A 13,467-nucleotide genomic window follows, 5' to 3' on the forward strand; every position below is an offset into this window, starting at 1 on the left:
GGGATAAGAACTACCCATTGCAATTCCATGCACTTAATAACAAGAAAAGGTGTGGGGTGTCCATTCTCCTTCATGCCTCCCTAAATTTTAAGAAAGAGGAAATTCTCAAAGACAAGGAAGGGAGATTTTTAGTTGTAAAAGGCTCAATCCACAATACCCCGGTAATTTTAATGAATGTATATGCACCTAACGACAATCAAGGGCCCTTTATATCTAGAATAAGCAGACTATTATCAAGCTGGAAAAAAAGTAAGATCATCATAGGGGGGGACTTTAATTTGACATTAAATGATGATTTAGACAGAACCACACAAATATCTGGCAAAAAAAGGCGATCAACCCCGGCACAGCAACTCCTAAAAGACCTACTCTTAGATTTTAACCTCATAGACAGCTGGAGAGCATTTAACAAAGGAGTTAGAGATTATACCTTTTATTCTACGGTTTATGGCACATATTCTAGAATAGACCTAATATTGGTTAGCCAGTTGCTCTTACCACTAATAACATCTGCTACCATACGCAATTGTGCATGGTCAGATCATGACATGGTGATAGTGGAGTTTGAAGGGATGATTAATCCACACAGAGCTAGGTCCTGGTCTCTGCACCCTAGCCTACTTCAAAATGACATACTACTGCAGAAGATACAAAAGCATATTAAAGACTTTGTAACTATAAATGAAGGGACCACGACAAATCCAAACTTTGTTTGGAGTGCACTTAAAGCCTCTTTGAGAGGGTTACTGATAGAAGAGTCAGGTAGACTTAGGAAAGCACACAACTCCAGAATAGATGAGCTTAGAAATGAAATTGATACCATAAGGGACCAGGTAGTAAAAAAGAAGCAAAATAAACTAGTAAAACTACTCAACAGCAAAAACGAGGAACTAAATCAACTTCTAGACAGGGAGGCGGTCCAATCGATCAAAGTGGTAGACACTAGATATTATATATATGGAAACAAGCCAGATAGGATGCTAGCGAACAAACTAAAGGAAATGACTAGGGCCTCCACTATTCCACAAATTCAAAAGGCTAACGGCCAAGTCACTAATGATCCACTCCAAATAGCAAATACATTCGCTGAATTCTATAATAAACTTTACAATTTACCCATTACCAAATCAGGAATTAGCATAAGGAAAGAATTAGACAACTTCCTAGGAAATAGTAAATTACACACAGTAACAGAAGAAGAATTAGATTCCCTAAATGCCCCTGTCACGATACAAGAAGTTCTACTGGCCATTAAGGAATTAAAAAGAAATAAGGCACCGGGCCCGGATGGGTTTCCAGGCTCGTTCTATAAAGATTTGCAACTATCGGTGGCTCCCTTACTGGTGACTTTATATAATAATATTTTACAAGGCGTAGATATCCCCCCAGATCTGTTAACTGCAAGGGTGACAGTCATTCCGAAGCCTGGAAAGAACACACAATATTGTCAGAATTACCGGCCAATCTCATTAATTAATCAGGATTTGAAATTGTTCACTAAAATTCTTGCAAATAGATTAGCCCTGCCCATTAGAAAATTGATAGATACAGATCAAGTAGGCTTCATCTCACAGAGAGAAGCTCCAGATAACACACGAAAAGTGATTGACCTAATTAATTTCGCGACAGTGAAGAAAGTGCCTTCTCTGTTTCTAGCTTTGGACGCAGAGAAGGCATTTGACAGAGTCAATTGGGACTATATGTTTGCAGTCATTCATAAAATGGGAGTCAGGGGGCCCTTCATTAATGCTCTAAAAAGAATATATTCCACTCCTGATGCATTCATTAGGCTTTCAGGATATCAATCAACACAAATTCAAATTCGAAATGGCACAAGACAAGGGTGCCCTCTGTCTCCCTTGCTTTTCGCAATATGCATTGAGCCATTAGCAGTGCTAATAAGAGATAACCCAGATATTGCAGGACTTAGGGTAGGAGATAGAGAATATAAAATATCCCTTTTTGCGGATGATGTCATCCTTGCAGTAACGAAGCCGCTTCTTTCCTTGCCAGTAATATATTCTATTATAAATAAATTTAGTCTATTTTCGGGTTATAAAATTAATGAAAGTAAATGTGAAGCCCTTAGTACTCACCTCCCAAATACGACAAAGAAGTTATTAGAAATAAACTTTACGTTTAATTGGGTTAGATCATCCCTTAAATATCTAGGTGTTAATCTCACAAATGATATCAATAAACTATACAAAGAAAACTATACCCCCATGTTTTTACAGATTAGAGAACTTCTACTTAAATGGGCCAAATATAATATATCACTCTACGGGAGGATCATATCAGTCAAAATGACAATACTCCCTAAACTCTTATACTTATTCAGAACCCTCCCGATAACTATCCCAACTGCTGAGTTACATAACTTGCAAAAGGAAATTTTAAAGTACATCTGGCAGGGCAGGAGAGCAAGAATAAGCAAACAAAATCTGATGAGGCATAGGAGAAAAGGAGGGATTGGATTACCAAATCTAATTGCATACTACTATGCAGCCAGAATGGCACAGACCACACATTGGTATAGGATAGATCAAACACCCCAGTGGGTACAGTTAGAGAAAGACATCTTAGAGGTAGGAAGATTAGACACTATTCTCTGGGCGACGAAACAACATCGACCTTGGCATATTGAGGAATATGTCTCGATTAGACATACCACCTTTATCTGGGATAAACTAACCAAGACATACCCCATAATTAATGTTAGATCAAGACTGACACCATTAGCTCCAATCACTTCACTCATTAGCACACATATCCAAAAGAAATGGGAAAACAAGAGCCTTTACCGAATAGCGGACACACTCATAAGCAATAAAATACTGACCTTTTCCCAATACAAGGAATTAGGCACCCCAGAACAAAATGAATGGTATCATTACCTACAGCTCACATCTAGGGTACGAGAAATAATGGGATCAAATAAACCCCCATCTAACACCACATTAGAGACAATATGCCTGTCCAATACTCGTGGGAAGGGATTAATTGCACTATTATACCCATTATTTAGTGAGGGAATCAGCAAAGAGAAGAGTCATTTTATGACCAAATGGGAACAGGACTTAAACAGGACCTGGACATTAGAGACGTGGCTTTCAAACATTGATAGAGGCCTTTCATTCTCCCCAAATGCATTGCTAAAAGAAAACTATATCAAGGTTGTATATAAATGGTATATGTACCCCACAAGACTTACCAATGCTCAGATAGATAATCCCCATATGTGCTATAGGGGATGTGGAGAGACTGGTACATATTTACATATGTGGTGGCAGTGCGAGAAAGTTAAAAGAATATGGGACATGACATCAGCTTATTTAGGAAATATCCTTGAGACTGAGATTGATCTAACCCCAGAACAAGCCTTACTACACTTCCCTACAGAAGACATTAGTAAAAGACACCATAAATTAGTAGCAATGATTTGTACCATAGTAAGGATCTCTATAGCTAGATTTTGGAGGGGAGACCCCCCCACATTTGATTATATCGAGAAGAGAATCAACTATCACTACAATATGGCGAGTGCCTCAGCAGCCATACTGAACACTAGAAACAAATTTATCCAACAATGGGAACCATATATTATGCATATAGAAAAGGTAAATAGAGCTAGAACCTTAGCCACTTAGATAACATCAGAACCTAAGGTCTGTAAGGGAATATATCAGGGGAGTTCCAGATCACTAAGATTATTAAAATTAAACAGATATAAATATATGGAGGAAGGGGAAAAAAATTAGATTGTAAGATGGGAGGCTAGTCCAGAATGCTATCCGACAACCCCTGAGATTTGAAGGTTACAGTTTGGGGTAAGGAATCTAGAGAGAAAAAAGTAAAAGATTTAAATTGTACTAATTGAATGTATAATGAGAGAAATAATTTGAAGACTGTATTGTTACTGTTTGATTGTTTATTTATTGATATTGATGATGTTACATGTTCATTTTACATAATATGTGAAAAATCAATAAAAAGATTTCAACAAAAAAAATAATCTGTGCAACAAACATTGAAGAAAAAAAAATATTAACTAGTTTTATCATAAAGGCTTAAAGGGACATTCCAGTCAAAATTGAAAGATGAATGACATCTGTGAATAGAAAGATATTTACAATATAAATGTATTTGCAAAAATGCTTCTAGTTAAAGTTATCACTGTTTTAGTGTTAACATGTGCATGTGAAGCATAGCTAGATATTCTCAAAACTTGAACATTTCAAATACTGCAGCTGCTCAGAGCGCCAGTGATGCTTTTATCATGTCAGCAATTAACAAATGGAGTCAATAACAGATGGTAGAAGCATCTTAGGTTCTCTGAGCAAGAGCTGTGTCTAAAATGCTGGTGCACGGTGCATACTTAAATACACTTTTGTTAGAATGATTTTTGCTAATACATGTATATCACACAAATGCTTCTACTCAAAAATGAAATGCATCCACGTTGATTCCAATTGTGGCCGGAATGTCCCTTTAACTTTTAGAAGCATGGTGTGACCATTAAATAGATACTGTGGAAAACACTGCAGTGCACGCGCCTACCTAGGTATGCTTCTTAAGTAAACAAAAAGAACAAAGTAAATTTGATAACAGAAGCAAATTGTTCTCTACATTTAATCTTGACTGTCACGCCTCTTTAAAAACCATATGTATTTCTTTTTCATTTATTTACGTTACACAACATTCTTCTCCGCACGCCTGCTTTGTTATTTCTACCTATCTCTTGCTACACGTTTGTCTTCCCATATCCACTCACCTTATGCTCCATCTCCTTCCTACTGGACTGTAAAACGGTCATATAACCTTCATATGATCACAGACCAAATAGTTCCAGGGAATGAAAGCACAAGCCTGTAGATTAGTACAGAAGAGGAGCGGCCTGAAAACAACAACAACGCTTGTGCAACAGAGGCCACATACTGTGTGTAACAAACCAGCAGTCATAACATTTATTTTAGCTTTAGCTCATTCATCAAGCATTAAAAAGAGCATTTTCTAAATAAACTTTCCTTTTCTCATAGTCTGCTACATCGAGCAGAAATGATGAGCTAATACAACACAAAACAACCACAATCAGATCAAGAGCAATGATAAATACCAGATACAGGACTAGATTACAAGTGGAGCGCTAATTTATCGCACGCCTGCAAACAGGCAAATCTGCCCGTTTGCGGACATGCAATAATTAACCAGCCATTACAAGTGTCTGGTTATTGGTACCACAAACTCACAGGAGCAATTAGCACTTATAAAATTAACCAGTGATCAGTTATCTGGTTAATTTTATAAATCTGCCCCAAGTGGCCCCAAAATACTTTGTATGTTATTAAAAATAAAGATGGCGCATTTTTATTTCCTAATAAAATTACTGCACTAGGAAGCATTTTGGGGTTAAAATTGGTGGGATTGGGGTGTTAAAAAATAAACGACACTGAAAAATACCTTTACATTGTGCTCTATGGGAACTGTTATCTGCTTATATACATATATATTTAACATCGCTGCGCTGAAGTTCTGATGCCGTCTGATAGCATCAGAATGAGGCTTCCATAGGAGCCTATAAGAAGTGCGCTCCCATGAGCGCAATGCTTCCCAGCACAAATATCGCTATTATGAAAAGTATAGAATTGTCAAGCGTTTGGTAAATTTCAAGATTTATAGATATACAGATATAATATAAATGTATAGCAGGAGATTTAACTAAAGAGGCACAAAAGTAATAAAGCAATATAACAATTTGTTTTTAAAAAAAAGCAAAAAATTAAATTACAGGAATAGAAAGGTGATAATTGAAATGTGTGTAGGTGCATTTCAGTTTGAAATAGAAGCATTTTTGCACTATACCACCATTAACAAACATGCTTCTAGTAAACGTTATTACTGTTTTTTCTGCAGCATACGCACATATTCTATGTGGGCTCGTGCACCAGTATTCAAACACCACACCTTCTCAGAGAGTGCATGACACAAAACATAATTTATGTAAGAACTTACCTGATAAATTCATTTCTTTCATATTAGCAAGAGTCCATGAGCTAGTGACATATGGGATATACATTCCTACCAGGAGGGGCAAAGTTTCCCAAACCTCAAAATGCCTATAAATACACCCCTCACCACACCCACAATTCAGTTTAACGAATAGCCAAGAAGTGGGGTGATAAGACAAAAGTGCGAAAGCATAAAAAATAAGGAATTGGAATAATTGTGCTTTATACAAAAAAATCATAACCACCACAAAAAAGGGTGGGCCTCATGGACTCTTGCTAATATGAAAGAAATGAATTTATCAGGTAAGTTCTTACATAAATTATGTTTTCTTTCATGTAATTAGCAAGAGTCCATGAGCTAGTGACGTATGGGATAATGACTACCCAAGATGTGGATCTTCCACGCAAGAGTCACTAGAGAGTGAGGGATAAAATAAAGACAGCCAATTCAGCTGAAAATAATCCACACCCAAAATAAAGTTTAAATCTTATAATGAAAAAAAACTGAAAATTATAAGCAGAAGAATCAAACTGAAACAGCTGCCTGAAGTACTTTTCTACCAAAAACTGCTTCAGAAGAAGAAAACACATCAAAATGGTAGAATTTAGTAAAAGTATGCAAAGAAGACCAAGTTGCTGCTTTGCAAATCTGATCAACCGAAGCTTCATTCCTAAACGCCCAGGAAGTAGAAACTGACCTAGTAGAATGTAGGGCTGCAACTAATGATTATTTTCATAATCGATTAATCGGCCGATTATTTTTTCGATTAATCGACTAATCGGATAAAAAGATAATCAATAATAGTTTTCTATGTTTTAAATCAAATCCACATGAGTGTTACAAATATAAACTTCAGACTAAAACTTTACATTAACACAACTGTTTCTTCAATTTTTAAGCAGCAGAGCACAGTTTTATAATTAAACAAAACAAAACCACAAACTGTTTGAAAAGAGGTAGAACTAGAAAGAGTTAGGCTATCACTGTTAATAACATTCTGTTATTCACTCTTTCAGAAACTTTGCATTGAAATGCAAAAATCTCAACATGTCCACATGCTTCTGGCTAAGGCTGGTTCTCTGTTTGCAGCTATATTTCCTGCAGCAGAGAAAAGGCTGTTGAGGTGTATAAGTAAGGTTTCGCCAATGTCACCAAAGTTTGATATTTATCTTTGTTATCTCTTCACCAATGCTAAGTGTTTTCTACTTTGGCAAGTGGCCTCTCAATAAAGTAACCCTTGACTTCATTCTAACATAAAAATATCTTGAATATCTATATGCAATGGTAAATAACCAGCTATAAGGTTAGGGGAAATATCTAGTTCGCTCTAAAAATAACGAATATACACTTATTGAGGTTGAATCTGGTACATATTATCACAATTTATTAAAAATATAAAAAAACAATAAAAAACAAGATCAAAAGCGCTAAGGACTGTATATCATTAACAGCACAAAGCCTTACACATTTATTTATACAGTACATATAATCAGCAATAGCAAGCAATACGCTAATAATTGTGCAAACAGTTAATAGTGCACATCAATTTAAATAACTCCCATCAATCTAGGGGCAAGGTGTAAACAACAAGCTTGGCACTATATCATGAAAAGCATAGTTCCAAATCACCAGATGTAATATAAACAATCCAAATGATGACTATTATATCTTGGTTGCACATAAGCAAGGGGTAGTTGTAAACGTATACTGTCCTGAAAAAGTGAAAAGTAGACGTCCTTTAGGCTAAGGACATAACCATAAAACACAATACCATATGCAGGAGTTCATTGGAGTGAAGCAGCTGGTGTTGTGCACAGACCAACTAATTGCAAACCGATTAATCGATTATGAGATTCGTTGACAACTATTTTCATAATCGATTATTATCGATTATGCCGATTAGTTGTTGCAGCTCTAGTAGAATGAGCTGTAATCCTTTGAGGCGGAGTCTTACCCGACTCGACATAAGCATGATGAATTAAAGATTTTAACCAAGATGCCAAAGAAATGGCAGAGGCCTTCTGACCTTTCCTAGAACCAGAAAAAATAACGAATAGACTAGAACTCTTTCAGAAATTCTTTGTAGCTTCAACATAATATTTCAAAGCTCTAACTACATCCAAAGAATGCAATGATCTCTCCTTAGAATTCTCAGGATTAGGACATAATGAAGGAACCACAATTTCTCTACTAATGTTGTTAGAATTCACAACCTTAGGTAAAAATTCAAAAGAAGTTCGCAACACCGCCTTATCCTGATGAAAAATCAGAAAAGGAGACTCACAAGAAAGAGCAGATAATTCAGAAACTCTTCTAGCAGAAGAGATGGCCAAAAGAAACAAAACTTTCCAAGAAAGTAATTTAATGTCCAATGAATGCATAGGTTCAAATGGAGGAGCTTGAAGAGCCCCCATAACCAAATTCAAACTCCAAGGAGGAGAAATTGACTTAATGACAGGTTTGATACGAACCAAAGCTTGTACAAAACAATGAATATCAGGAAGATTAGCAATCTTTCTGTGAAAAAGAACAGAAAGAGCAGAGATTTGTCCTTTCAAGGAACTTGCAGACAAACCTTTATCCAAACCATCCTGAAGAAACTGTAAAATTCTCGGAATTCTAAAAGAATGCCAGGAAAAATTATGAGAAAGACACCAAGAAATGTAAGTCTTCCAGACTCGATAATATATCTTCCTAGATACAGATTTACGAGCCTGTAACATAGTATTAATCACAGAGTCAGAGAAACCTCTTTGACTAAGAATCAAGCGTTCAATCTCCATACCTTTAAATTTAAGGATTTGAGATCCTGATGGAAAAAAGGACCTTGCGATAGAAGGTCTGGTCTTAACGGAAGAGTCCACGGTTGGCAAGAGGCCATCCGGACAAGATCTGCATACCAAAACCTGTGAGGCCATGCTGGAGCCACCAGCAGAACAAACGAGCATTCCTTCAGAATCTTGGAGATTACTCTTGGAAGAAGAACTAGAGGCGGAAAGATATAGGCAGGATGATACTTCCAAGGAAGTGACAATGCATCCACTGCTTCCGCCTGAGGATCCCTGGATCTGGACAGATACCTGGGAAGTTTCTTGTTTAGATGAGAAGCCATCAGATCTATTTCTGGAAGTCCCCACATTTGAACAATCTGAAGAAATACCTCTGGGTGAAGAGACCATTCGCCCGGATGTAACGTTTGGCGACTGAGATAATCCGCTTCCCAATTGTCTATACCTGGGATATAAACCGCAGAAACTAGACAGGAGCTGGATTCCGCCCATACCAGTATTCGAGATACTTCTTTCATAGCCAGAGGACTGGGAGTCCCTCCTTGATGATTGATGTATGCCACAGTTGTGACATTGTCTGTCTGAAAACAAATGACCGATTCTCTCTTTAGAAGCGGCCATGACTGAAGAACTCTGAAAATTGCACGGAGTTCCAAAATATTGATTGGTAATCTCACCTCCTGAGATTCCCAAACCCCTTGTGCTGTCAGAGACCCCCACACAGCTCCCTAACCTGTCAGACTTGCATCTGTTGAAATTACAGTCCAGGTCGGAAGAACAAAAGAAGCCCCCTGAACTAAACGATGGTGATCAGTCCACCACGTCAGAGAGTGTCGTACAATCGGTTTTAAAGATATTAATTGAGATATCTTTGTGTAATCCCTGCACCACTGGTTCAGCATACAGAGCTGAAGAGGTCGCATGTGAAAACGAGCAAAGGGGATCGCGTCCGATACAGCAGTCATAAGACCTAGAATTTCCATGCATAAGGCTACCGAAGGGAATGATTGTGATTGAAGATTTCGACAAGCTGAGATCAATTTTAGACGTCTCTTGTCTGTCAGAGACAGAGTCATGGACACTGAATCTATCTGGAAACCTAAAAAGGTTACCCTTGTCTGAGGAATCAATGAACTTTTCGGTAAATTGATCCTCCAACCATGATCTTGAAGAAACAACACAAGTCGATTCGTATGAGATTCTGCTAAATGTGAAGACTGAGCAAGTACCAAGATATCGTCCAAATAAGGAAATACCACAATACCCTGTTCTCTGATTACAGACAGAAGGGCACGAGAACCTTTGTAAAAATTCTTGGAGCTGTTGCTAGGCCAAACGGCAGAGCCACAAACTGGTAATGCTTGTCTAGGAAAGAGAATCTCAGAAACTGATAGTGATCTGGATGAATCGGAATATGCAGATATGCATCCTGTAAATCTATTGTGGACATATAATGCCCTTGCTGAACAAAAGGCAGGATAGTCCTTATAGTTACCATTTTGAATGTTGGTATCCTTACATAACGATTCAATATTTTTAGATCCAGAACTGGTCTGAAGGAATTCTCCTTCTTTGGTACAATGAAGAGATTTGAATAAAACCCCAGCCCCTGTTCCAGAACTGGAACTGGCATAATTACTCCAGCCAACTCTAGATCTGAAACACATTTCAGAAATGCTAGAGCCTTCGCTGGATTTACTGGGACACGGGAAAGAAAAAATCTCTTTGCAGGAGGCCTTATCTTGAAGCCAATTCTGTACCCTTCTGAAACAATGTTCTGAATCCAAAGATTGTGAATTGAATTGATCCAAATTTCTTTGAAAAATCGTAATCTGCCCCCTACCAGCTGAGCTGGAATGAGGGCCGCACCTTCATGTGGACTTGGGAGCTGGCTTTGGTTTTCTAAAAGGCTTGGATTTATTCCAAACTGGAGATGGTTTCCAAACTGATACCGCTCATGTGGGTGAAGGATCAGGCTTTTGTTCCTTATTGTGACGAAAGGAACGAAAATGATTATTAGACCTAAATTTACCTTTAGATTTTTTGTCCTGTGGTAAAAAAGTTCCTTTCCCTCCAGTAACAGTTGAGATAATAGAATCCAACTGAGAACCAAATAATTTATTACCCTGGAAAGAAAGGGAAAGCAAAGTTGACTTAGAAGACATATCAGCATTCCAAGTTTTAAGCCATAAAGCTCTTCTAGCTAAAATAGCTAGAGACATATACCTGACATCAACTCTGATGATATCAAAGATGGCATCACAAATAAAGTTATTAGCATGTTGAAGAAGATTAACAATGCTATGAGAATTATGATCTGTTACTTGTTGCGCTAAAGCTTCTAACCAAAAAGTTGAAGCTGCAGCAACATCCGCTAAAGATATAGCAGGTCTAAGAAGATTACCTGAACATAAGTAAGCTTTTTTTAGAAAGGATTCAATCTTCCTATCTAAAGGATCCTTAAAGGAAGTACTATCTGCCGTAGGAATAGTAGTACGTTTAGCAAGAGTAGAGACAGCCCCATCAACCTTAGGGATTTTGTCCCAAAACTCTAATCTGTCAGATGGCACAGGATATAATTGCTTAAAACGTTTAGAAGGAGTAAATGAATTACCCAAATTATTCCATTCACTGGAGATTACTTCAGAAATAGCATCAGGGACAGGAAAAACTTCTGGAATAACTACAGGAGATTTAAAAACCTTATTTAAATGTTTAGATTTAGTATCAAGAGGACCAGAATCCTCTATTTCTAATGCAATTAAGACTTCTTTAAGCAAAGAACGAATAAATTCCATTTTGAATAAATGTGAAGATTTATCAGCATCAACCTCTGAGACAGAATCCTCTGAACCAGAGGAACCATTATCAGAATCAGAATGAAATTTAAAAATTTAAAAATTCATCTGAAAAATGAGAAGTTTTAAAAGACCTTTTACGTTTACTAGAAGGAGGAATAACAGGCATAGCCTTCTTAATGGATTTAGAAACAAAATCTCTTATGTTAACAGGAACACTGAGTATTAGATGTTGACGGAACAGCAACAGGTAATGTAACATTACTAAAGGAAATATTATCTGCATTAACAAGTTTGTCATGACATTCATTACAAACAACAGCTGGAGGAACAGATACCACAAGTTTACAGCAGATACACTTAACTTTGGTAGATCCAGCACCAGGCAGCGTTTTTCCAGAAGTATCTTCTGACTCAGTGTCAATCTGGGACATCTTGCAATATGTAATAGAAAAAACAACATATAAAGCAAAATTGATCAAATTCCTTAAATGACAGTTTCAGGAATGGGAAAAAAATGCCAGTGAACAAGCTTCTAGCAACCAGAAGCAATAAATAATGAGACTTAAATAATGTGGAGACAATAGTGACGCCCACATTATTTGGCGCCTAAATGCTTTTGGCGCCAAAAATAACGCCACATCCGGAATGCCGACACTTTTGGCGCAAAAAAACGTCGAAAATGACGCAACTTCCGGCGACACGTATGACGCCGGAAACAGAAAAAACATTTTTTGCGGCAAAAAAGTCTGCGCCAAGAATGACGCAATAAAATGAAGCATTTTCAGCCCCGCGAGCCTAACAGCCCACAGGAAAAAAAAAGTCAAATTTTAAGGTAAGAAAAAAAAAAATTTGATTTATTCATATGCATTATCCCAAATATGAAACTGACTGTCTGAAATAAGGAACGTTGAACATCCTGAGTCAAGGCAAATAAATGTTTGAATACATATGTTTAGAACTTTATATAAAAGTGCCCAACCATAGCTTAGAGTGTCACAGAAAATAAGACTTACTTACCCCAGGACACTCATCTACATGTAGTAGAAAGCCAAACCAGTACTGAAACGAGAATCAGTAGAGGTAATGGTATATATAAGAGTATATCGTCGATCTGAAAAGGGAGGTAAGAGATGAATCTCTACGACCGATAACAGAGAACCTATGAAATAGACCCCGTAGAAGGAGATCATTGAATTCAAATAGGCAATACTCTCCTCACATCCCTCTGACATTCACTGCACGCTGAGAGGAAAACCGGCTGCGGAGCGCATATCAACGTAGAATCTAGCACAAACTTACTTCACCACCTCCATAGGAGGCAAAGTTTGTAAAACGGATTTGTGGGTGTGGTGAGGGGTGTATTTATAGGCATTTTGAGGTTTGGGAAACTTTGCCCCTCCTGGTAGGATTGTATATCCCATACGTCACTAGCTCATGGACTCTTGCTAATTACATGAAAGAAATTATGTATTTAGAAGCAATACACACCACCGCCAGATCACTAAGCAGGCATGGTGTTTGAATACCAGTGCACGGCCCTCACAGGATATGTGCATATGCTGCTGAAAAACAGTAACACCTTTTACTAGGTCATTCACATTTCAAATTAGACCTTTCTATTTCTTTAAATCTCCCTCCACTACTACTAAATTAATATCCGCCGTGCCACTATTAAACAACCACCAGTGCGTTTCTACACCAATCAGAAGCACAGTTGCAATACAGAAGCATTTTAATAACTGCATTTGTTACAAGTTATCACTGCTAGAATGACTTGTACCGTGCACACAAGTGTGGTCATGAGCATATGCACATACTACTACAGGTTGGCACACTGAGCATGTGCACGATTTAAATAAATGAGTAAA

The 13,467-nt window shown here is 37.5% G+C and overlaps 1 protein-coding gene across 1 annotated transcript in view; it reads right to left on the reverse strand.

The window, feature by feature from the left end:
• Window positions 1–13,467, reverse strand: part of DTNB (dystrobrevin beta) — a 983,126-nt gene that overhangs the window by 929,970 nt on the left and 39,689 nt on the right. The window lies entirely within an intron of this gene.

This window comes from Bombina bombina, chromosome 4 (genome assembly GCF_027579735.1).
Source record: "Bombina bombina isolate aBomBom1 chromosome 4, aBomBom1.pri, whole genome shotgun sequence".
In the NCBI taxonomy this organism is placed as follows: Eukaryota; Metazoa; Chordata; class Amphibia; order Anura; family Bombinatoridae; genus Bombina; species Bombina bombina.